Source organism: Heterodontus francisci, chromosome 28, assembly GCF_036365525.1.
Source record: "Heterodontus francisci isolate sHetFra1 chromosome 28, sHetFra1.hap1, whole genome shotgun sequence".
Classification (NCBI taxonomy): Eukaryota; Metazoa; Chordata; class Chondrichthyes; order Heterodontiformes; family Heterodontidae; genus Heterodontus; species Heterodontus francisci.
The window spans coordinates 1,877,470-1,900,022 of NC_090398.1; positions in this window are offsets into that span (position 1 = coordinate 1,877,470).

Here is a 22,553-nt window from a genome sequence, read left to right on the forward strand (position 1 = left end):
ACGTGAGAATGTAGAGACCAGGTGCAGGAGGAGGATATTCGGCCCCTCAACCCTGCTCCCCCATTCAATACGATCATGGCTGATCTTCTACCTCATCTCCACTTTCCCGCCCTCTCCCCGTATCCCTCAATTCCCTCGGCGTCCAAAAATCCCTCGATCTCCGTCTTGAATATATTCAACAACTGAGCATCCACAGCTCTCTGGGGTAGAGAATTCCAAAGATTCACAACCCTCGGAGTGAAGACATTTCTCCTCATCTCAGTCCCAAATGGCCAACCCCTTATCCTGAGACTGTGACCCCTGGTTCTAGACTTCCCAGCCAGGGGAAACATTCTTCCTCTATCTACCCCGTTGAACCCTGTAAGAATTTAGTACGTGTTATGACCAGGTGAGGAAGGGTCTAGGGCTCCCCTCTCAGCCATTTCCTAGTTTGGTCATGACAGGATTTAACTTTTAAAACAGTGTTTTTAGCTGCCCCTCAGTGAGTCCTTGCTCACTGCTCTCTAATTAGAATTGCAGAGGAACCAACCAGATTGGATTTCTCAGATTTAAACAGGAAAGGTCTAAGTTTATTAATCTTAACACTCTAACTCAGTTAAAACTGCTCAAAATACGTGAGGCGTTCAGGCTCACATGTATACGTGATAAACACACACACAAATAGATACAGAGGAGGAGAAAGAAATACAAGGCGGAAGGTTTGAAGTAGTAGATGGAATTCAGTTACTGGCTTTGAGTTGGATGTGAAGTCTTTGATTGAAGTTAAGCCTTGCAGTTCTCGTTGGGGCCCAGTGCACACTTTCAAACTTGTTTCGCTGGTATCAGAAGGTTGCAGGAGCCTTCTGGCTTGAGGCTTGAGTTACTTCCGTGGGTCCCTGGAACTCTGCGTGTGTGAGAGAGAGAGACAGAGAGAGACAGAGAGAGGGGGAAAGAGGGAGAGAAAGAGAGAGAGGGGTGCTTTCTTCTCGCAGTTCAATTGCAGTCTGCCTCAAAACTTTTCTGCAAGCACAATTCAATTAACTCCCAGGTTGACCAACAGGTGCGCCATGTGCTGAGCTCCTTGCTTGAAACAGCCTCACCTGAGAGGTTTGTAGATTCCTCAGAGCTTACCAGACACACTATCAGCCTGCAATACGTTAAGAAATGGGCATCCCAGTAAACATGTGATTTTTGGGGAGGTTTGAGGTTTGCACATTTCCATGACTGTCTAGGGTGTCTTTGTTCCTGTTGAGGTCTGCCGGGGTGGCGGTGGGTGGGGAGAGGTTTAGATATAATTAGCCCTGGTTTGGAGTTCTGATCATGGGCGTCGGCTGTGGGTGGATCCATTCTGATCTCTCTTTCAGTGCTTTGATGAATCATGCAAGTGCTTTTCACCTTAGGGGATGGTTGGTTCCCTTTTCTCCTGTCTGCGGGGGCCGATTCTTTGCTAATCTTCCCTTTCTCCTCTGTGGCACTCCTGCTTGCAGGTATTTGTCCAAATTCTACGGCACGCCCCTGCGGCACTTCGACTAGGTGAGGCATTACCCTCACTGTTTCACTGCCCTCTTGAGGACTTTCTTTGTCCGTGCAGGTTTCTGTAACTGCTGTTAGCAACTCTGGTGGGGTGCTTCTGGGGTCTGCATTTACACAGGAGGATGCGGGGTCTAATTTGTCCAACATTTCGGGGTTGCTGACCGGACAGTAGGGATTTTCATTTGGGAATCCTCCCGGATTTCCTTTAACTTGTCCTCTTTATCCCTGTTTCACCTTTCCTCTCTAACATTTTGCCAGCCCTGTGCCTGCCTGTCCACTTTTGTTCTTGGCAGTGGTCCCTTACAGTCACCTCTGGGGGAGCTGGTTTGATCATGACCTGATCCTCTACACATTCAGGGGAACTGCAGGGGGACCGTCTCCTGCCACTGCCCTGTCTCACTGACCTCCTGGGGTCTCTCTTTCACTACTGAAGAAGCTACCACCTTCGTCCCCATTAGATCATTACCGAGGAGCAGGCCAACCCCGTCCACTGGCAAACTAGGGACAATCCCTATGGTCACCGGTCCCGAAACTAGGTGACACTCCAGGTGCACCCGGTGTACGGGTACAGACATACACTGCCCTCCAATACCATTCACCACCATTCTGGTGTTCACTGCACTCTCTGTGGGAAAGGTCAGACCTTTTCCCAGTAAAAGGCATCTAGTGGCCCCTGTGTCCCTGAGAATTACTATGGGCTTGCTTGCCCCACTCGAGGGGTATGGGGTTACTCTCCCTTCAGACAAAATCCTGATAGCCTTCAGGAATCCGATTAAATTTTCCTGCAGCCACAGCAGTATGTTTTCTGGGTCTCACGACTGCTGCAGTTAAACCCACAGCTTGTTCAGCTGTGCTTTCCATCGGGGTCCTTTCTCCTGCACTGAACGGGTGTGCCCTGATTAACTTCACAGCCTTTCCCCGTAGTTTCCAGCTGTCAGCTCTCAGATGACCTACCTTATTAGAATGGAAGCACACAGGCCTCCGGCTCTCACTCTTATTACAGCACTATCCTTTTTTGGCTGGAGGAGGGCCCTCCCTCCCACCCCCCACCCCGCGTCTCCTGCTTTTCTTTCTCTCCCAGGACTGCTTGGTCACCTATCACCTTCCCTTTCGGATTTCTGGCGGTGAAAAGGAAAGGTTTTCCCCTGGGGGACCAACTTGTATATTAGAGCAAACTCATCTGCCAGAACTGCGGCTTGCCTCGCTCTATGTACTTTTCGTTCCTCGACATGAGTCTTTATGGAGAGGGGGAGAGAGTTTCTAAATTCCTCCAGCAAAATCACCTCTCCGAGGTTTTCATAGCTGAGCTGCATTTTAAGAGCCTTCAACCACTGGTCAAAAGCCAGATACTTACTTCTCCCAGACTCCAAGTAGGTCAGTTCATAATTTGATGAACTCTCACCTGGCAACAGGGAATAAACCTCATGGGCTTTACCTGTGAGCTTACGCTGCACCAGAAGAGTCCAGGTCTCAGCCGGCCACTTTAATTGCCTTGCAAGTTTCTCAAAAGATGCAAAAAATGTTTCCACGTCTCCCTCATTGAATTTTGGATTCAATCGGGAAAATTTTAAAATTTCCGTACACAGCACTACACTCCTTGCACTTTCCACGCTTTCACTGTCGGCCCCCCCTCAACCCACCCCACCCCCCCCCAGTTCGTGTTCCAGCACACACAAGCACAAGAAAACCTACACTGAAATATTTTCTCTTTCTGATTGGGATCAATTTGACATCACACTTCCAATTTCTCATTTGTCTGTGGGTCCAATCCAGGACGCCAGCCCCCAAATTTCTGTTACGAGCAGGTGAGGGAGGGGTCTAGGGCTCCCCTCTCGGCCCTTTCCTGGTTTGGCCGTAACGGGGTTTAACATTTAGAAACAGGGTGTTCTTAGCTTCCCCTCAGTGAGTCCTTGCTCACTGCTCTCTAATTGTAATTGTAAAGGAATCAACGAGACTGGATTTCTCAGATTTAAACAAGAAAGGTGAAAGTTTATTAACCTTAACACTCTAGCTCAGTTAAAACTACTAAAAATATGCAACGCGACCACACTAGCATGCATATGCGATAAACACACAAACAAATAGAGACAGAGGAGGAGAAAGAATTAAAGGGGGAGGGTTTGAGGTAGTGGATGGAATTCAGTTACTGCCTTTGGGTTGGATGTCAAGTCTTTGATTGAAGCTAAGTCTTGCAGTTCTCGTTGGGGCCCAGTGCAGACTTGCAAACTTGTTGCGCTGGTACCGGAGGGTTGCGGGAGTCTTCAGTCTTGAGGCTTAAGTTACTTCTGTGGGTCCCTGGAACTTTGCGTGAGAGAGAGGGAGAGAGCAGTGCTTTCTTCCTGAAGTTCAATTGCAGTCCGCCTCAAAACTGTTCTGTGAGCACAATTCAATTAACTCCCAGGTTGACCAGCAGGGTGAGTCATGTGACGAGCTCCTTGTTTGAAGCAGCCTCGCCCGCGAGGTTTGTGGATTCTTCAGAGCTTACCAGATACTCTCGGGGGTGGGGGTGGGGGGGTGGGGGGGTTGGAATGCTGGCTCTTACACATTCAATGACCCTCAATGTCTTTTGATCATCGCTAATGAAAAAACCCACCTGGCTAATTGAATCCGGGAGCACTCCCATTGTCCATCTGGGCAACTGTCTCTCGGAATGCAAATGTGCAGCCATGTTTTCAGCCACTCATTCCAGTGGGGTTTTTTAAACAGGTTATTTCAATGTCCAGTAAATGTTCAAATAATAGTGTTGCAAATGAGGAAATTAATACGTTTTCATTTGGCAGGTTTGGTTACTGTCACAGTACGCTTGAATGAGATCACCTCTCATTCTTCGAAACTCCAGAGAATACAGGCCCAGTTTCCTCAATCTCTCCTCATAAGACAATCCCGTCATCCCAGGGATTAGTCTAGTGAACCTACGTTGCACTGCACTCCCTCCACGGCAAGTATATCCTTCCTTAGATAAGGAGACCAAAACTATACGCAGTACTCCAGGTGCGGTCTCACCAAGGCTCTATATAATTGCAGCAAGACATCTTTACTCCTGTACTCAAATCCTCTTGTAATAAAGGCCAACATACTATTTGCCTTCTTAACTGCCCGCTGCACCTGCATGTTAGCTTTCAGTGACTTATGAACAAGGACACCCAGGTCCTTTTGGACATCAACACTTCCCAACCTCTCAACATTTAAGAAATACTCTGTATTTCTGTTTTTCCTACCAAAGTGGATCACCTCACATTTCTCCACATTGATGGGCAGAGCGTTTGAGAGGGACGAGGGAGAGCGGAGCAAAATGAAATGCACACCTACCAATCATCTGGATCTCCGTCCCGGAATCCCTTGGCAAATGGATTGCTGGCAATTTTCAACTGGGTGATCTGTAAGAGAAAATTCACAAGCTGGAGGTGATGGAGTATCCCGACTTTATACCCAGTGTCAGCATCGAGTGCTCCCAGGACAGGTACAGTACGGGTTAGATACAGTGTAGAGCTCCCTCTACATTACCCTGACAGTGTGTCCCCCCCACTTTATACCCAGTGTCAGTATCGAGTGCTCCCAGGACAGGTACAGTACGGGTTAGATACAGTGTAGAGCTCCCTCTACATTACCCTGACAGTGTGTCCCCCCCCACTTTATACCCAGTGTCAGTATCGAGTGCTCCCAGGACAGGTACAGTACGGGTTAGATACAGTGTAGAGCTCCCTCTACATTACCCTGACAGTGTGTCCCGCCCCCCACTTTATACCCAGTGTCAGCATCGAGTGCTCCCAGGACAGGTACAGTACGGGTTAGATACAGTGTAGAGCTCCCTCTACATTACCCTGACAGTGTGTCCCCCCCACTTTATACCCAGTGTCAGCATCGAGTGCTCCCAGGACAGGTACAGTACGGGTTAGATACAGTGTAGAGCTCCCTCTACATTACCCTGACAGTGTGTCCCCCCCACTTTATACCCAGTGTCAGTATCGAGTGCTCCCAGGACAGGTACAGTACGGGTTAGATACAGTGTAGAGCTCCCTCTACATTACCCTGACAGTGTGTCCCCCCCACTTTATACCCAGTGTCAGCATCGAGTGCTCCCAGGACAGGTTCAGTACGGGTTAGATACAGTGTTGAGCTCCCTCTACATTACCCTGACAGTGTGTCCCCCCCACTTTATACCCAGTGTCAGCATCGAGTGCTCCCAGGACAGGTACAGTACGGGTTAGATACAGTGTAGAGCTCCCTCTACATTACCCTGACAGTGTGTCCCCCACTTTATACCCAGTGTCAGCATCGAGTGCTCCCAGGACAGGTACAGTACGGGTTAGATACAGTGTAGAGCTCCCTCTACATTACCCTGACAGTGTGTCCCCCACTTTATACCCAGTGTCAGCATCGAGTGCTCCCAGGACAGGTACAGTACGGGTTAGATACAGTGTAGAGCTCCCTCTACATTACCCTGACAGTGTGTCCCCCCCCACTTTATACCCAGTGTCAGTATCGAGTGCTCCCAGGACAGGTACAGTACGGGTTAGATACAGTGTAGAGCTCCCTCTACATTACCCTGACAGTGTGTCCCCCCCACTTTATACCCAGTGTCAGTATCGAGTGCTCCCAGGACAGGTACAGTACGGGTTAGATACAGTGTAGAGCTCCCTCTACATTACCCTGACAGTGTGTCCCCCACTTTATACCCAGTGTCAGCATCGAGTGCTCCCAGGACAGGTACAGTATGGGTTAGATACAGTGTAGAGCTCCCTCTACATTACCCTGACAGTGTGTCCCCCCCACTTTATACCCAGTGTCAGCATCGAGTGCTCCCAGGACAGGTACAGTACGGGTTAGATACAGTGTAGAGCTCCCTCTACATTACCCTGACAGTGTGTCCCCCCCACTTTATACCCAGTGTCAGTATCGAGTGCTCCCAGGACAGGTACAGTACGGGTTAGATACAGTGTAGAGCTCCCTCTACATTACCCTGACAGTGTGTCCCCCCCCACTTTATACCCAGTGTCAGCATCGAGTGCTCCCAGGACAGGTACAGCACGGGTTCGATACAGTGTTGAGCTCCCTCTACATTACCCTGACAGTGTGTCCCCCACTTTATACCCAGTGTCAGCATCGAGTGCTCCCAGGACTGGTACAGTACGGGTTAGATACAGTGTAGAGCTCCCTCTACATTACCCTGACAGTGTGTCCCCCCCACTTTATACCCAGTGTCAGCATCGAGTGCTCCCAGGACAGGTACAGTACAGGTTAGATACAGTGTAGAGCTCCCTCTACATTACTCTGACAGTGTGTCCCCCGCACTTTATACCCAGTGTCAGCATCGAGTGCTCCCAGGACAGGTACAGTACGGGTTAGATACAGTGTAGAGCTCCCTCTACATTACCCTGACAGTGTGTCCCCCACTTTATACCCAGTGTCAGCATCGAGTGCTCCCAGGACAGGTACAGTACGGGTTAGATACAGTGTAGAGCTCCCTCTACATTACCCTGACAGTGTGTCCCCCCCACTTTATACCCAGTGTCAGCATCGAGTGCTCCCAGGACAGGTACAGTACGGGTTAGATACAGTGTAGAGCTCCCTCTACATTACCCTGACAGTGTGTCCCCCCCACTTCATACCCAGTGTCAGCATCGAGCATTAATAGGAGGATATTTATTAGAGGATATTAATTGGAGGTTATTAATAGGAGGATATTTATAGGAGGATATTAATAGGAGGATATTACTTGGAGGTTATTAATAGGAGGATATTAATAGGAGGATATTTATAGGAGGATATTTATAGGAGGATATTAATTGGAGGTTATTAATAGGAGGTTATTAATAGGAGGATATTTATAGGAGGATATTTAAAGGAGGATATTAATAGGAGGTTATTAATAGGAGGATATTTACAGGAGGATATTAATTGGAGGTTATTAATAGGAGGATATTTATAGGAGGATATTAATTGGAGGTTATTAATAGGAGGTTATTAATAGGAGGATATTTATAGGAGGATATTAATTGGAGGTTATTAATAGGAGGTTATTAATAGGAGGATATTTATAGGAGGATATTTAAAGGAGGATATTAATAGGAGGATATTTATAGGAGGATATTTATAGGAGGATATTAATTGGAGGTTATTAATAGGAGGTTATTAATAGGAGGATATTTATAGGAGGATATTTAAAGGAGGATATTAATAGGAGGTTATTAATAGGAGGTTATTAATAGGACGTTATTTATAGGAGGATATTTATAGGAGGATATTAATAGTAGGATATTAATTGGAGGATATTAATAGGAGGATATTAATAGGAGGATATTTATAGGAGGATATTAATAGGAGGTTATTAATAGGAGGATATTTATAGGAGGATATTTATAGGAGGATATTAATAGGAGGTTATTAATAGGAGGATATTAATTGGAGGATATTAATAGGAGGATATTAATTGGAGGATATTAATAGGAGGATATTAATAGGAGGTTATTAATAGGAGGTTATTAATAGGAGGATATTTATAGGAGGAAGTTAATTGGAGGATATTAATAGTAGGATATTAATTGGAGGATATTAATAGGAGGATATTAATAGGAGGATATTTATAGGAGGATATTTATAGGAGGATATTAATAGGAGGATATAAATAGGAGGATATTTATAGGAGGATATTAATAGCAGGATATTAATAGTAGGATATTAATTGGAGGATATTAATAGGAGGATATTAATAGGAGGATATTTATAGGAGGATATTAATAGGAGGTTATTAATAGGAGGATATTTATAGGAGGATATTTATAGGAGGATATTAATAGGAGGTTATTAATAGGAGGATATTAATTGGAGGATATTAATAGGAGGATATTAATTGGAGGATATTAATAGGAGGATATTTATAGGAGGATATTAATTGGAGGATATTAATAGGAGGATATTTATAGGAGGATATTTATAGGAGGATATTAATAGGAGGATATAAATAGGAGGATATTTATAGGAGGATATTAATAGCAGGATATTAATAGTAGGATATTAATTGGAGGATATTAATAGGAGGATATTAATAGGAGGATATTTATAGGAGGATATTAATAGGAGGTTATTAATAGGAGGATATTTATAGGAGGATATTTATAGGAGGATATTAATAGGAGGTTATTAATAGGAGGATATTAATTGGAGGATATTAATAGGAGGATATTAATTGGAGGATATTAATAGGAGGATATTTATAGGAGGATATTAATTGGAGGATATTAATAGGAGGATATTAATAGGAGGATATTTATAGGAGGATATTAATAGGAGGATATTAATAGGAGGATATTTATAGGAGGAAGTTAATTGGAGGATATTAATTGGAGGATATTAATAGGAGGATATTTATAGGAGGATATTAATAGGAGGATATTAATAGGAGGATATTTATAGGAGGAAGTTAATTGGAGGATATTAATTGGAGGTTATTAATAGGAGGATATTTATAGGAGGATATTTATAGGAGGATATTAATAGGAGGATATTTATAGGAGGAAGTTAATTGGAGGATATTAATTGGAGGATATTAATAGGAGGATATTTATAGGAGGAAGTTAATTGGAGGATATTAATTGGAGGTTATTAATAGGAGGATATTTATAGGAGGATATTTATAGGAGGATATTAATTGGAGGATATTAATAGGAGGATATTTATAGGAGGAAGTTAATTGGAGGATATTAATTGGAGGTTATTAATAGGAGGATATTTATAGGAGGATATTAATAGGAGGATATTTATAGGAGGAAGTTAATGGAGGATATTAATTGGAGGTTATTAATAGGAGGATATTTATAGGAGGATATTTATAGGAGGATATTAATTGGAGGATATTTATAGGAGGATATTTATAGGAGGATATTAATAGGAGGATATTAATAGGAGGATATTTATAGGAGGAAGTTAATTGGAGGATATTAATTGGAGGTTATTAATAGGAGGATATTAATAGGAGGATATTAATAGGAGGATATTAATAGGAGGATATTTATAGGAGGAAGTTAATTGGAGGATATTAATTGGAGGTTATTAATAGGAGGATATTTATAGGAGGATATTTATAGGAGGATATTAATTGGAGGATATTTATAGGAGGAAGTTAATTGGAGGATATTAATTGGAGGTTATTAATAGGAGGATATTTATAGGAGGATATTTATAGGAGGATATTAATTGGAGGTTATTAATAGGAGGATATTAATAGGAGGATATTTATAGGAGGATATTAATTGGAGGATATTAATAGGAGGATATTAATAGGAGGATATTAATAGGAGGATATTAATTGGAGGATATTAATAGGAGGATATTAATAGGAGGATATTAATAGGAGGATATTTATAGGAGGATATTAATAGGAGGATATTAATAGGAGGATATTAATAGGAGGATATTAATTGGAGGATATTAATAGGAGGATATTAATAGGAGGATATTAATAGGAGGATATTAATAGGAGGATATTTATAGGAGGATATTAATAGGAGGATATTAATAGGAGGATATTATAGGAGGAAGTTAATTGGAGGATATTAATTGGAGGTTATTAATAGGAGGATATTAATAGGAGGATATTAATAGGAGGATATTAATAGGAGGATATTTATAGGAGGATATTAATAGGAGGATATAAATAGGAGGATATTTATAGGAGGATATTAATAGGAGGATATTAATAGTAGGATATTAATTGGAGGATATTAATAGGAGGATATTAATAGGAGGATATTAATAGGAGGATATTAATAGGAGGATATTAATAGGAGGATATTAATAGGAGGATATTAATAGGAGGATATTTATAGGAGGATATTAATAGGAGGATATTAATAGGAGGATATTTATAGGAGGAAGTTAATTGGAGGATATTAATTGGAGGTTATTAATAGGAGGATATTAATAGGAGGATATTAATAGGAGGATATTAATAGGAGGATATTTATAGGAGGATATTAATAGGAGGATATAAATAGGAGGATATTTATAGGAGGATATTAATAGGAGGATATTAATAGTAGGATATTAATTGGAGGATATTAATAGGAGGATATTAATAGGAGGATATTTATAGGAGGATAAAATTAGGAGGATATTTATAGGAGGATATTAATAGGAGGATATTAATAGTAGGATATTAATTGGAGGATATTAATAGGAGGATATTTATAGGAGGATATTAATAGGAGGATATTAATAGTAGGATATTAATAGGAGGATATTAATAGGAGGATATTTATAGGAGGATATTTATAGGAGTATATTAATAGGAGGATATTAATAGTAGGATATTAATAGGAGGATATTAATAGGAGGATATTAATAGGAGGATATTTATAGGAGGATATTAATGGGAGGATATTTATTGGAGGATATTAATAGGAGGATATTTATAGGAGGATATTAATAGGAGGTTATTAATAGGAGGATATTAATAAGAGGATATTTATAGGAGGATATTAATAGGAGGATATTAATTGGAGGATATTAATAGGAGGATATTTATAGGAGGATATTAATAGGAGGTTATTAATAGGAGGATATTTATAGGAGGATATTTATAGGAGGATATTAATAGGAGGTTATTAATAGGAGGATATTTATAGGAGGATATTAATTGGAGGATATTAATTGGAGGATATTAATAGGAGGATATTTATAGGAGGATATTAATAGGAGGATATTAATTGGAGGATATTAATAGGAGGATATTTATAGGAGGATATTAATAGGAGGTTATTAATAGGAGGATATTTATAGGAGGATATTAATAGGAGGTTATTAATAGGAGGATATTTATAGGAGGATATTTATAGGAGGATATTTATAGGAGGATATTAATAGGAGGATATTAATAAGAGGATATTTATAGGAGGATATTAATAGGAGGATATTAATTGGAGGATATTAATAGGAGGATATTTATAGGAGGATATTAATAGGAGGTTATTAATAGGAGGATATTTATAGGAGGATATTAATAGGAGGTTATTAATAGGAGGATATTTATAGGAGGATATTTATAGGAGGATATTTATAGGAGGATATTTATAGGAGGATATTAATAGGAGGTTATTAATAGGAGGATATTTATAGGAGGATATTAATTGGAGGATATTAATAGGAGGATATTTATAGGAGGATATTAATAGGAGGTTATTAATAGGAGTATATTTATAGGAGGATATTAATAGGAGGTTATTAATAGGAGGATATTTATAGGAGGATATTCATTGGAGGATATTAATAGGAGGATATTTATAGGAGGATATTTATAGGAGGATATTAATAGGAGGTTATTAATAGGAGGATATTAATAGGAGGATATTAATAGGAGGATATTTATAGGAGGATATTAATAGGAGGATATTTATATTAGGATATTAATAGGAGGATATTTATACGAGGATATTAATAGGAGGATATTAATAGGAGGATATTTATAGGAGGATATTTATAGGAGGTTATTAATAGGAGGATATTTATAGGAGGATATTTATAGGAGGTTATTAATAGGAGGTTATTAATAGGAGGATATTTATAGGTGGATATTTATAGGAGGATATTTATAGGAGGTTATTAATAGGAGGTTATTAATAGGAGGATATTTATAGGAGGATATTTATAGGAGGATATTAATTGGAGGATATTAATAGGAGGTTATTAATAGGAGGATATTTATAGGAGGATATTAATAGGAGGATATTTATAGGAGGATATTTATAGGAGGATATTAATAGGAGGATATTAATAGGAGGATATTTATAGGAGGATATTAATAGGAGGATAGTAATTGGAGGATATTAATAGGAGGATATTAATAGGAGGATATTAATAGGAGGATATTAATTGGAGGATATTAATAGGAGGTTATTAATAGGAGGATATTTATAGGAGGATATTAATTGGAGGATATTAATAGGAGGATATTAATTGGAGGATATTAATAGGAGGATATTTATAGGAGGATATTAATAGGAGGATATTAATTGGAGGATATTAATAGGAGGATATTTATAGGAGGATATTTATAGGAGGATATTAATAGGAGGATATTAATAGGAGGATATTAATTGGAGGATATTTATAGGAGGATATTAATAGGAGGTTATTAATAGGAGGATATTTATAGGATGATATTAATAGGAGGATATTTATAGGAGGATATTAATTGGAGGATATTAATAGGAGGTTATTAATAGGAGGATATTTATAGGAGGATATTAATAGGAGGTTATTAATAGGAGGTTATTAATAGGAGGATATTAATAGGAGGTTATTAATTGGAGGATATTAATAGGAGGATATTTATAGGAGGATATTAATAGGAGGTTATTAATAGGAGGTTATTAATAGGAGGATATTAATAGGAGGTTATTAATTGGAGGATATTAATTGGAGGATATTAATAGGAGGATATTTATAGGAGGATATTAATAGGAGGTTATTAATAGGAGGTTATTAATAGGAGGATATTAATAGGAGGTTATTAATTGGAGGATATTAATAGGAGGATATTTATCGGAGGATATTAATAGGAGGTTATTAATAGGAGGATATTTATAGGAGGATGTTAATTGGAGGATATTAATAGGAGGATATTTATAGGAGGATATTAATTGGAGGATATTAATAGGAGGATATTTATAGGAGGATATTAATAGGAGGTTATTAATAGGAGGTTATTAATAGGAGGATATTAATAGGAGGTTATTAATTGGAGGATATTAATTGGAGGATATTAATAGGAGGATATTTATAGGAGGATATTAATAGGAGGTTATTAATAGGAGGTTATTAATAGGAGGATATTAATAGGAGGTTATTAATTGGAGGATATTAATTGGAGGATATTTATAGGAGGATATTTATAGGAGGATATTTATAGGAGGATATTAATAGGAGGTTATTAATAGGAGGTTATTAATAGGAGGATATTAATAGGAGGTTATTAATTGGAGGATATTAATAGGAGGATATTTATAGGAGGATATTTATAGGAGGATATTTATAGGAGGATATTAATAGGAGGTTATTAATAGGAGGTTATTAATAGGAGGATATTAATAGGAGGTTATTAATTGGAGGATATTAATAGGAGGATATTTATCGGAGGATATTAATAGGAGGTTATTAATAGGAGGATATTAATAGGAGGTTATTAATTGGAGGATATTAATTGGAGGATATTAATAGGAGGATATTTATAGGAGGATATTAATAGGAGGTTATTAATTGGAGGATATTAATAGGAGGATATTTATAGGAGGATATTTATAGGAGGATATTTATAGGAGGATATTAATAGGAGGTTATTAATAGGAGGTTATTAATAGGAGGATATTAATAGGAGGTTATTAATTGGAGGATATTAATAGGAGGATATTTATCGGAGGATATTAATAGGAGGTTATTAATAGGAGGATATTAATAGGAGGTTATTAATTGGAGGATATTAATTGGAGGATATTAATAGGAGGATATTTATAGGAGGATATTAATAGGAGGTTATTAATTGGAGGATATTAATAGGAGGATATTAATAGGAGGATATTTATAGGAGGATATTAATAGGAGGTTATTAATTGGAGGATATTAATAGGAGGATATTAATAGGAGGATATTAATAGGAGGTTATTAATTGGAGGATATTAATAGGAGGATATTTATAGGAGGATATTTATAGGAGGATATTTATAGGAGGATATTAATAGGAGGTTATTAATAGGAGGTTATTAATAGGAGGATATTAATAGGAGGTTATTAATTGGAGGATATTAATAGGAGGATATTTATCGGAGGATATTAATAGGAGGTTATTAATAGGAGGATATTAATAGGAGGTTATTAATTGGAGGATATTAATTGGAGGATATTAATAGGAGGATATTTATAGGAGGATATTAATAGGAGGTTATTAATAGGAGGTTATTAATAGGAGGATATTAATAGGAGGTTATTAATTGGAGGATATTAATAGGAGGATATTTATCGGAGGATATTAATAGGAGGTTATTAATAGGAGGATATTTATAGGAGGATGTTAATTGGAGGATATTAATAGGAGGATATTTATAGGAGGATATTAATTGGAGGATATTAATAGGAGGATATTTATCGGAGGATATTAATTGGAGGATATTAATAGGAGGTTATTAATAGGAGGATATTAATAGGAGGATATTTATCGGAGGATATTAATAGGAGGTTATTAATAGGAGGATATTTATAGGAGGATGTTAATTGGAGGATATTAATAGGAGGATATTTATCGGAGGATATTAATAGGAGGTTATTAATAGGAGGATATTTATAGGAGGATGTTAATTGGAGGATATTAATAGGAGGATATTTATAGGAGGATATTATTAGGAGGTTATTAATAGGAGGATATTTATAGGAGGATGTTAATTGGAGGATATTAATAGGAGGATATTTATAGGAGGATATTATTAGGAGGTTATTAATAGGAGGATATTTATAGGAGGATGTTAATTGGAGGATATTAATAGGAGGATATTTATAGGAGGATGTTAATTGGAGGATATTAATAGGAGGATATTTATCGGAGGATATTAATAGGAGGTTATTAATAGGAGGATATTTATAGGAGGATGTTAATTGGAGGATATTAATAGGAGGATATTTATAGGAGGATATTATTAGGAGGTTATTAATAGGAGATGGCTCCTGGGCTGGAAGTTCCCTAGGAAGCTCCCTTGCTGTTCAACTCTATCCATGGCCATCTGCTCCCATTCCTAACGTTTTCTCCCCCAATCTGCCCTCTTAAACTGTTTAAATCCCCCTGGCTCTTTAAATCAGTTCATTTTAGCCCTATCTAAAAGTTAACAGTTAGTTTTAGTGTATGTTACCTGGGCCCACTGCCCTCCCCCAGCCACACCTGCTCTTTGTTTTCTCAATGAAATTGATCCGGATGAAACTGACGAGAACAGCTGCCGATACTTTAATCTCCGATCCTGCTGTCTTCACAGTCCAGAGTGTCTGCAGCCACGGCATGCGGTAAGTCCATTGAGGTGAAGAAGGAGCTGCGGGACCCGAGAGAAGTCCTGTGAAAAGGTGACCCGAACACCCAAAACATCCACGAACGGCCCCCCCGGCCGCAACTTCAAAGCGCCCGCGGGAGATGGCTCGGAGAGCATCTGCAGCGCACTGTCGGCAATGCTGCATGCCTTTATTTAAACCACTGCAGAAAAAAAAAACCCTTAGCAAATGTAATCACCTCGAAGTCTGCCAAATGATGCTTCACCTCCCGAAGGACGTGGATGAGCTTTCCGGACGTCGATGGTGGGCACTGAGGAAATGGCTTATTACCTGCACCAGATTCCACCCCCCCTCCCCCCCCCTTTACCCCCCTTCCACCCCCCTCCCCTTCCCTGCTCCACCCTCTCAGCTCACCCCCTCACAACCCCGTCCCAGCCCGCCCCCCCCTCGCACCATCTTCACCCCGCACCCCCTTCCCCTGCACCCCCCCCTCCTCCCTCTACCCCTCCCCCTTGCATCCCCTCCTCCCACCGGCACCATCCTACACCTGTGTAGGGGCCCCAACAACCCCACTGCCTTGTGGGCGTCTCGGGAGAGACCAAGGCTAAGGGAGTAAACCCTAACAGAAAATCCGGAGCGGAACCCCGTAGGCGGTCATGTGTCACCTTTGGCATGTTTCCGGCAGTTCCTGCAGCCATACTGGTGCCAAACGTCGTGTCCTGCACTCCTTTGGACCCCACCAGAAAGGCCGAGAGGGGGGTTTTGATGACTGGGCAACTCTCAACCTCCATAAATTTGCCCAGGCATGCGCCATGGAGAGGTCACTCCATAGTTGCCTCACAGCGACTGAAACAACACGGAAGGCAGCAGTTACGGGTTATAAGTCCAGATAAATTGGCGTAGAAACTGGGCGCCACGGGTTGCCTTTGTCGGTGGGAGAGGTCATTGCACCTCACTGGACAGCTACCGCCCGCCTCAAACCGGGCAGCCCCCGGTCAATAAGGTTCTGTCCCGCCACAGTCTGCCTGCTTCAATGGGTGCTTGGAGCTCAGGGTCATTGCCCGAAAGGTGGACTGATACACCGCACCAAACAACATGAAAAAAGGAAAGAAGGTACCAGCCCTTCGCTTTGCAAGCTGGAACGTCAGAACTATGTGTCCTGGCCTGTCGGAAGACCTTACACAAATCAACGATTCTCGGAAGACCGCCATCATTAACAACGAGCTCAGTAGACTCAATGTGGACATTGCAGCACTTCAGGAGACTCGCCTCCCCGCGAGTGGCTCTCTAGCAGAGCAAGACTACACCTTCTTCTGGCAGGGCAGGGATCCTGAAGAACCAAGACAGCATGGAGTGGGCTTCGCCATCAGAAACTCCTTGCTCAGCACGATAGAGCCTCCCTCAAATGGCTCGGAACGCATACTGTCCATCCGACTGCTCACCACCTCTGGTCCAGTACACCTACTCAGCATCTATGCTCCAACACTCTGTTCCGCACCTGAAGCTAAAGACCAGTTCTATGAACAACTCCATAACATCATTAGCAGCATCCCCAACACCGAACACCTATTCCTGCTGGGGGACTTTAATGCCAGGGTTGGGGCCGACCATGACTCATGGCCCTCCTGCCTTGGGCGCTATGGCGTTGGAAGGATGAATGAGAACGGGCAGAGACTGCTTGAGTTGTGTACCTATCATAACCTCTGCATCACCAACTCGTTCTTTCACACTAAACCCTGTCACCAGGTTTCATGGAGGCACCCAAGATCACGTCGTTGGCACCAGCTAGACCTCATTGTCACAAGGCGAGCTGCCTTAAACAGTGTTCAAATCACACGCAGCTTCCACAGTGCGGACTGCGACACCGACCACTCCCTGGTGTGCAGCAAGGTTAGACTCAGACCAAAGAAGTTGCATCATTCCAAGCAGAAGGGCCACCCGCGCATCAACACGAGCAGAATTTCTCACCCACAGCTGTTACAAAAATTTCTAAATTCACTTGTAACAGCCCTTCAAAACACTCCCACAGGGGATGCTGAGACCAAGTGGGCCCACATCAGAGACGCCATCTATGAGTCAGCTTTGACCACCTACGGCAAAAGTGCGAAGAGAAATGCAGACTGGTTTCAATCTCATAATGAAGAGCTGGAACCTGTCATAGCCGCTAAGCGCATTGCACTTTTGAACTACAAGAAAGCCCCCAGCGATTTAACATCCGCAGCACTTAAAGCAGCCAGAAGTACTGCACAAAGAACAGCTAGGCGTTGCGCAAACGACTACTGGCAACACCTATGCAGTCATATTCAGCTGGCCTCAGACACCGGAAACATCAGAGGAATGTATGATGGCATGAAGAGAGCTCTTGGGCCAACCATCAAGAAGATCACCCCCCTCAAATCTAAATCGGGGGACATAATCACTGACCAACGCAAACAGATGGACCGCTGGGTTGAGCACTACCTAGAACTGTACTCCAGGGAGAATGCTGTCACTGAGACTGCCCTCAATGCAGCCCAGCCTCTACCAGTCATGGATGAGCTGGACATACAGCCAACCAAATCGGAACTCAGTGATGCCATTGATTCCCTAGCCAGCAGAAAAGCCCCTGGGAAGGACAGCATTACCCCTGAAATAATCAAGAGTGCCAAGCCTGCTATACTCTCAGCACTACATGAACTGCTATGCCTGTGCTGGGACGAGGGAGCAGTACCCCAGGACATGCGCGATGCCAACATCATCACCCTCTATAAAAACAAAGGTGACCGCGGTGACTGCAACAACTACCGTGGAATCTCCCTGCTCAGCATAGTGGGGAAAGTCTTTGCTCGAGTCGCTCTGAACAGGCTCCAGAAGCTGGCCGAGCGCGTCTACCCTGAGGCACAGTGTGGCTTTCGTGCAGAGAGATCGACTATTGACATGCTGTTCTCCCTTCGTCAGATACAGGAGAAATGCCGCGAACAGCAGATGCCCCTCTACATTGCTTTCATTGATCTCACCAAAGCCTTTGACCTCGTCAGCAGACGTGGTCTCTTCAGACTACTAGAAAAGATCGGATGTCCACCAAAGCTACTAAGTATCATCACCTCATTCCATGACAATATGAAAGGCACAATTCAACATGGTGGCTCCTCATCAGAGCCCTTTCCTATCCTGAGTGGTGTGAAACAGGGCTGTGTTCTCGCACCCACACTTTTTGGGATTTTCTTCTCCCTGCTGCTTTCACATGCGTTCAAATCCTCTGAAGAAGGAATTTTCCTCCACACAAGATCAGGGGGCAGGTTGTTCAACCTTGCCCGTCTAAGAGCGAAGTCCAAAGTACGGAAAGTCCTCATCAGAGAACTCCTCTTTGCTGACGATGCTGCTTTAACATCTCACACTGAAGAATGCCTGCAGAGTCTCATCGACAGGTTTGCGTCTGCCTGCAATGAATTTGGCCTAACCATCAGCCTCAAGAAAACGAACATCATGGGGCAGGATGTCAGAAATGCTCCATCCATCAATATTGGCGACCACGCTCTGGAAGTGGTTCAAGAGTTCACCTACCTAGGCTCAACTATCACCAGTAACCTGTCTCTAGATGCAGAAATCAACAAGCGTATGGGTAAGGCTTCCACTGCTATGTTCAGACTGGCCAAGAGAGTGTGGGAAAATGGCGCACTGACAGGGAACACAAAAGTCCGAGTGTATCAGGCCTGTGTCCTCAGTACCTTGCTCTACGGCAGCGAGGCCTGGACAACGTATGCCAGCCAAGAGCGACGTCTCAATTCATTCCATCTTCGCTGCCTTCGGAGAATACTTGGCATCAGGTGGCAGGACTATATCTCCAACACAGAAGTCCTTGAAGCGGCCAACATCCCCAGCTTATACACACTACTGAGTCAGCGGCGCTTGAGATGGCTTGGCCATGTGAGCCGCATGGAAGATGGCAGGATCCCCAAAGACACATTGTACAGCGAGCTCGCCACTGGTATCAGACCCACCGGCCGTCCATGTCTCCGTTATAAAGACGTCTGCAAACGCGACATGAAATCGTGTGACATTGATCACAAGTCGTGGGAGTCAGTTGCCAGCATTCGCCAGAGCTGGCGGGCAGCCATAAAGACAGGGCTAAATTGTGGCGAGTCGAAGAGACTTAGTAGTTGGCAGGAAAAAAGACAGAGGCGCAAGGGGAGAGCCAACTGTCCAACAGCCCCAACAAACAAATTTCTCTGCAGCACCTGTGGAAGAGCCTGTTACTCCAGAATTGGCCTTTATAGCCACTCCAGGCGCTGCTTCACAAACCACTGACCACCTCCAGGCGCGTATCCATTGTCTCTCGAGATAAGGAGGCCCAAAAGAAAGAATAGGAGGTTATTAATAGGAGGATATTAATAGGAGGTTATTAATTGGAGGATATTAATAGGAGGATATTTATAGGAGGATATTAATAGGAGGTTATTAATAGGAGGTTATTAATAGGAGGATATTAATAGGAGGATATTAATAGGAGGTTATTAATTGGAGGATATTTATAGGAGGATATTAATTGGAGGATATTAATAGGAGGATATTTATAGGAGGTTATTAATTGGAGGATATTTATAGGAGGATATTAATTGGAGGATATTAATAGGAGGATATTTATAGGAGGATATTAATAGGAGGTTATTAATAGGAGGTTATTAATAGGAGGATATTAATAGGAGGTTATTAATAGGAGGATATTAATAGGAGGTTATTAATTGGAGGATATTTATAGGAGGATATTAATTGGAGGATATTAATAGGAGGTTATTAATAGGAGGATATTAATAGGAGGATATTAATTGGAGGATATTAATAGGAGGATATTTATAGGAGGATATTAATTGGAGGATATTAATAGGAGGATATTTATAGGAGGATATTAATAGGAGGTTATTAATAGGAGGTTATTAATAGGAGGATATTTATAGGAGGATATTAATAGGAGGATATTAATAGGAGGTTATTAATAGGAGGTTATTAATAGGAGGTTATTAATAGGAGGATATTAATAGGAGGATATTTATAGGAGGTTATTAATAGGAGGATATTTATAGGAGGATATTAATTGGAGGATATTAATAGGAGGATATTTATAGGAGGATATTAATTGGAGGATATTAATAGGAGGATATTTATAGGAGGTTATTAATAGGAGGATATTTATAGGAGGATATTTATAGGAGGATATTAATTGGAGGATATTAATAGGAGGATATTTATAGGAGGATATTAATTGGAGGATATTAATAGGAGGATATTTATAGGAGGATATTAATAGGAGGTTATTAATAGGAGGTTATTAATAGGAGGATATTTATAGGAGGATATTAATAGGAGGATATTAATAGGAGGATATTAATAGGAGGTTATTAATAGGAGGTTATTAATAGGAGGATATTTATAGGAGGATATTAATTGGAGGATATTAATAGGAGGATATTAATAGGAGGATATTTATAGGAGGTTATTAATAGGAGGATATTAATAGGAGGTTATTAATAGGAGGTTATTAATAGGAGGATATTTATAGGAGGATATTAATAGGAGGATATTAATAGGAGGATATTTATAGGAGGTTATTAATAGGAGGATATTTATAGGAGGATATTAATTGGAGGATATTAATAGGAGGATATTTATAGGAGGATATTAATTGGAGGATATTAATAGGAGGATATTTATAGGAGGATATTAATAGGAGGTTATTAATAGGAGGATATTTATAGGAGGATATTAATAGGAGGATATTAATAGGAGGATATTTATAGGAGGTTATTAATAGGAGGATATTTATAGGAGGATATTAATAGGAGGTTATTAATAGGAGGATATTAATAGGAGGATATTAATTGGAGGATATTAATAGGAGGATATTTATAGGAGGATATTAATAGGAGGTTATTAATAGGAGGTTATTAATAGGAGGATATTTATAGGAGGATATTAATAGGAGGATATTAATAGGAGGATATTTATAGGAGGTTATTAATAGGAGGATATTTATAGGAGGATATTGATTGGAGGATATTAATAGGAGGATATTTATAGGAGGATATTAATAGGAGGATATTAATAGGAGGATATTAATTGGAGGATATTAATAGGAGGATATTTATAGGAGGATATTAATAGGAGGTTATTAATAGGAGGTTATTAATAGGAGGTTATTAATAGGAGGTTATTAATAGGAGGATATTTATAGGAGGTTATTAATAGGAGGATATTTATAGGAGGATATTGATTGCAGGATATTAATAGGAGGATATTAATGGGAGGATATTAATAGGAGGTTATTAATAGGAGGATATTTATAGGAGGATATTAATTGGAGGATATTAATTGGAGGTTATTAATAGGAGGATATTTATAGGAGGATATTAATAGGAGGTTATTAATTTGGAGGTTATTAATAGGAGGATATTTATAGGAGGATATTTATAGGAGGATATTAATTGGAGGATATTAATAGGAGGTTATTAATAGGAGGATATTTATAGGAGGATATTAATAGGAGGATATTAATAGGAGGTTATTAATAGGAGGATATTTATAGGAGGATATTAATTGGAGGATATTAATAGGAGGATATTTATAGGAGGATATTAATAGGAGGTTATTAATAGGAGGTTATTAATAGGAGGATATTTATAGGAGGATATTAATAGGAGGATATTAATAGGAGGATATTTATAGGAGGTTATTAATAGGAGGATATTTATAGGAGGATATTAATAGGAGGTTATTAATAGGAGGATATTAATAGGAGGATATTAATTGGAGGATATTAATAGGAGGATATTTATAGGAGGATATTAATAGGAGGTTATTAATAGGAGGTTATTAATAGGAGGATATTTATAGGAGGATATTAATAGGAGGATATTAATAGGAGGATATTTATAGGAGGTTATTAATAGGAGGATATTTATAGGAGGATATTGATTGGAGGATATTAATAGGAGGATATTTATAGGAGGATATTAATAGGAGGATATTTATAGGAGGATATTAATAGG